The 5,000-nt window shown below is 57.0% G+C and overlaps 1 protein-coding gene across 1 annotated transcript in view; it reads left to right on the forward strand.

The window, feature by feature from the left end:
* LOC118301213 (polypeptide N-acetylgalactosaminyltransferase 10-like) overlaps positions 1–5,000 on the forward strand; it is a 46,171-nt gene that overhangs the window by 25,667 nt on the left and 15,504 nt on the right. The gene's annotated exons all lie outside the window — the stretch shown is intronic.

Below are 5,000 nucleotides of genomic sequence, written 5' to 3' on the forward strand. Positions count from 1 at the left end.
GGGAGAGGAGGAGGAGAGGAAGAGGCGAGGAGGAGAGGAGGAGGAGGAGAGGATGAGGAGAGGAAGAGGCGAGGAGGAGAGGGGGAGAGGAGGAGGAGAGGAAGAGGCGAGGAGGAGAGGAGGAGAGGAGGAGGAGAGGAAGAGGCGAGGAGGAGAGGAGGAAGAGAGGAGGAGAGAAGGAAGAGAGGAAGAGGAGAGGAGGAGAGGAAGAGGCGAGGAGGAGAGGGGGAGAGGAGGAGGAGAGGAAGAGGCGAGGAGGAGAGGAGGAAGAGAGGAGGAGAGAAGGAAGAGAGGAAGAGGAGAGGAGGAGAGGAAGAGGCGAGGAGGAGAGGGGGAGAGGAGGAGGAGAGGAAGAGGCGAGGAGGAGAGGAGGAAGAGAGGAGGAGAGAAGGAAGAGAGGAAGAGGAGAGGAGGAGAGGAAGAGGCGAGGAGGAGAGGGGGAGAGGAGGAGGAGAGGAAGAGGCGAGGAGGAGAGGAGGAGGCGAGGAGGAGAGGAAGAGGCGAGGAGGAGGCGAGGAGGAGAGGAGGAGAGGAAGAGGCGAGGAGGAGAGGAGGAGGCGAGGAGGAGAGGAAGAGGCGAGGAGGAGGCGAGGAGGAGAGCAGGAGGAGAGGAAGAGAGGAAGAGGCGAGGAGGAGGCGAGGAGGAGGCGAGGAGGAGAGGAGGAGGAGAGGAAGAGGCGAGGAGGAGAGGAGGAGGAGGAGAGGATGAGGAGAGGAAGAGGCGAGGAGGAGAGGATGAGGAGAGGAGGAGGAGAGGAGGAGGAGGAGGAGGAGAGGAAGAGGCGAGGAGGAGAGGGGGAGAGGAGGAGGAGAGGAGGAGAGGATGAGGAGAGGAAGAGGCGAGGAGGAGAGGGGGAGAGGAGGAGGAGAGGAAGAGGCGAGGAGGAGAGGAGGAGGAGAGGAAGAGGCGAGGAGGAGAGGATGAGGAGAGGAAGAGGCGAGGAGGAGAGGATGAGGAGAGGAAGAGGCGAGGAGGAGAGGGGGAGAGGAGGAGGAGAGGAAGAGGCGAGGAGGAGAGGAGGAGGCGAGGAGGAGAGGAAGAGGCGAGGAGGAGGCGAGGAGGAGAGGAGGAGGAGAGGAAGAGGCGAGGAGGAGAGGGGGAGAGGAGGAGGAGAGGAAGAGGCGAGGAGGAGAGGAGGAGAGGAGGAGGAGAGGAAGAGGCGAGGAGGAGAGGAGGAAGAGAGGAGGAGAGAAGGAAGAGAGGAAGAGGCGAGGAGGAGAGGAGGAGGAGAGCAAGAGGGGAGGAGGAGAGGATGAGGCGAGGAGGAGAGGAAGAGGCGAGGAGGAGAGGAGCAGGAGAGGAGGAGGCGAGGAAAGGAGGAGAGGAGGAGGAGAGGAAGAGGCGAGGAGGAGAGGAGGAGGCGAGGAGGAGGAGAGGAGGAGGCGAGGAGGAGGAGAGGAGGAGGAGAGGAAGAGGCGAGGAGGAGAGGAGGAGGCGAGGAGGAGGAGAGGAGGAGGCGAGGAGGAGAGGAGGAGGAGAGGAAGAGGCGAGGAGGAGAGGAAGAGGCGAAGAGGAGGAGGCGAGGAGGAGAGGAGGAGGAGAGGAAGAGGCGAAGAGGAGAGGAGGAGGCGAAGAGGAGGAGAGGAGGAGGCGAGGAGGAGGAGAGGAGGAGGAGAGGAAGAGGCGAGGAGGCGAAGAGGAGGAGAGGAGGAGGAGAGGAAGAGGCGAGGAGGAGAGGAAGAGGCGAAGAGGAGGAGAGGAGGAGGCGAGGAGGAGAGGAGGAGGAGAGGAAGAGGCGAAGAGGAGAGGAGGAGGCGAGGAGAGGGAACAGCAGATGAGATGGAGCGTCACAGTGTGTGACCTCAACAAAAAGTCCTGAACCTGTATACTCATGCATACATTAGGATTTATTATATCACCACCATTATATACACACAGTGTCTCATTTTAAAATTTGATTTGCGGCCCGAGCATTTAATGAGCCGATGACTTCAGGACAGTCGTTTAAGAGCTGCTCTTATCAAGTGATGGAGGTGAGGAAAGAAAGTGATGGAGGTGAGGAGGAAGCAGCGAGCGATGAGGAGATAGGAGACGATTTGTGGGACCAGAAGAGATGAAGGAGAGAACGACGAGAGAGAGGGAGAGAACGATGAGAGAGAGGGAGAGAGAGAGAGAGAGAGAGAGGGGGAAGCGATGCAGAAAGACTGATCAGGGTTCAGGATGTTTGTGTGTGTGTGTGTGTGTGTGTGTGTGTGGCTGGAGGGAGATAATGGGGTAATGGTGCTCAGTGAAGTGTGACGGAGAGACGAGGGAGTGAGGAGGATGAAGAAGGAGAGAGGAGGATATGAGGAAGGAGAGAGGAGGATGAGGAGAGAGAGAGGAGGATGAAGAAGGAGAGAGGAGGATATGAGGAGGGAGAGAGGAGGATGAGGAGGGAGAGAGGAGGATGAAGAAGGAGAGAGGAGGATATGAGGAGGGAGAGAGGAGGATGAGGAGGGAGAGAGGATGATATGAGGAGGGAGAGAGGAGGATGAGGAGGGAGAGAGGAGGATGAGGAGAGAGAGAGGAGGATGAAGAAGGAGAGAGGAGGATATGAGGAGGGAGAGAGGAGGATGAGGAGGGAGAGAGGAGGATGAAGAAGGAGAGAGGAGGATATGAGGAGGGAGAGAGGAGGATGAGGAGGGAGAGAGGATGATATGAGGAGGGAGAGAGGAGGATGAGGAGGGAGAGAGGATGATATGAGGAGGGAGAGAGGAGGATATGAGGAGGGAGAGAGGAGGATGAGGAGGGAGAGAGGAGGATATGAGGAGGGAGAGAGGAGGATGAGGAGGGAGAGAGGAGGATATGAGGAGGGAGAGAGGAGGATGAGGAGGGAGAGAGGAGGATGAGGAGGGAGAGAGGATGATATGAGGAGGGAGAGAGGAGGATGAGGAGGGAGAGAGAGAGAGACAGAGGACAAAAGGAACTAATTGAGAGTTGCCATTTGGAGAAGTGGAGGCGTCAGAGGAGCTGATGATCGTCACGTCTTCCTGACGACAGATGAGTCACAGTGACTGAGACACGATGTGGAACTGGAGTTAAAACATGAAGAAAGTGAAGTGACTGGAAACAAGTGAACAAACCTTCTGATGTCAACACGTCTACTTGACGTCAGGGAGGATCTCATGGTTCATTTGTGGTATTTGCATTATTATGCATGCAGACGCTTTGACAAGAGCCCGAAGCAAACGGCAAATGAGTGAGCTGCTGCTGCTGAGAGGGACGGACTCACAGGGAGGGGGGCGGAGTCCAGGCGGAGTCCAGGTGGAGTCCAGGTGGAGTACAGGCGGAGTTCAGGTGGAGTCCAGGTGGAGTACAGGCGGAGTTCAGGTGGAGTCCAGGTGGAGTACAGGTGGAGTACAGGCGGAGTCCAGGTGGAGTCCAGGTGGAGTACAGGTGGAGTACAGGCGGAGTCCAGGTGGAGTACAGGCGGAGTCCAGGTGGAGTCCAGGTGGAGTCCTGGTGGAGTCCAGGTGGAGTCAAGTGGAGTACAGGCGGAGTCCTGGTGGGGTCCAGGTGGAGTCCAGGTGGAGTCCAGGTGGAGTCCAGGCGGAGTCCAGGTGGGGTCCAAGTAGGGTCCTGGTGGGGTCCAGGTGGAGTCCAGGTGGAGTCCAGGTGGGGTCCTGGTGGAGTCCAGGTGGAGTCCAGGTGGAGTCCAGGTGGAGTCAAGTGGAGTACAGGCGGAGTCCTGGTGGGGTCCTGGTGGAGTCCAGGTGAAGTCCTGGTGGGGTCCTGTTGGGGTCCTAGTGGGGTCCAGGTTGAGTCCAGGTGGAGTCAAGTGGAGTCCAGGTGGAGTCCTGGTGGAGTCCAGATAAAGTCCAGGCGGAGTCCTGGTGGAGTCGGTCTGTGGTGAACACCCGACCTGGATCCCTGGTGTTTGACTCCCTCCTCTGCTCCAGTCTGTGGAGCGACCCCCGACACCTCCACCCCCGACACCTCCACCCCCCCCCCCCCCCCCCCCCCCCGCCTCACATTCTGATGAAGACTAATGTGTTTGCCGACATCAGCTCGCTCTCATTAACGTGATTAATTGCCTCCTTGCTTTCAGTAAACAGTCTGAGCCGTATTCCAATTTATTCAGGGAGAATTAACCAATCATAATTAAATACTCTGATCTTTTCCCTCCTCTGTCGGTTGATTCCTTCTGCCCGGCTGCCCGTCATTAGCCTGGTGATGTAAGAGCCGGCGTCAGACTGGTAACGGTCACTTTTTAACGGGGTGATTTATTGGCGAGCCGGACGGGGAGGACAGCTCGCTCCCCTCGCCGCTTGACGCTGACCTCTCTGAGGCAATGTCACGCTTTACAACATGCAGGTCGGCCGCTGCGCAGCACATCAACCTGCACAGAGGAAAATAAAGATGGCTGACCTTCACCGGAGTCAGAGAGACAAAAAGACTTCAGGCTGAGAAGCAGCAATGGAGGGAAACAGACCGAGTCACAAACACAGTTGTGAGGGATTAAGAAGAAGAGTTTGGTAATTAACACAAGTGAACGCTGGATTAACAGACTTGTTTCAGAGTTCAGCCCTAACTCCTCAGATCACACACGGGGGGGGGGGGACATCTGTGTGTGTGTGTGTGTGTGTGTGTGTGTGTGTCTGTGTGTGTGTGTGTGTGTGAGTGTGAGAGTGAGAGTGAGAGTGAGAGTGAGAGTGTGAGTGTGAGTGAGAGTGTGTGTGTGTGTGTGAGTGTGAGAGTGAGTGTGTGTGTGTGTGTGTGTGTGTGTGTGTGTGTGAGTGTGAGTGTGAGTGTGAGTGTGAGTGTGTGAGTGTGAGTGTGAGTGTGAGTGTGAGTGTGAGTGTGTGTGTGTGTGTGTGTGTGTGTGTGAGTGTGAGTGTGAGTGTGTGTGTGTGTGTGAGTGTGAGTGTGAGTGTGAGTGTGAGTGTGAGTGTGAGTGTGAGTGTGTGTGTGTGTGTGTGTGTGTGTGTGAGAGTGTGAGTGTGTGTGTGTGTGTGTGTGTGCGCGTGTGAGTGTGTTAGAGTGTGAGTGTGTGTGCGCGTGAGTGTGAGTGTGTGAGTGT

Source organism: Scophthalmus maximus, chromosome 2, assembly GCF_022379125.1.
Source record: "Scophthalmus maximus strain ysfricsl-2021 chromosome 2, ASM2237912v1, whole genome shotgun sequence".
NCBI lineage: Eukaryota > Metazoa > Chordata > Actinopteri > Pleuronectiformes > Scophthalmidae > Scophthalmus > Scophthalmus maximus.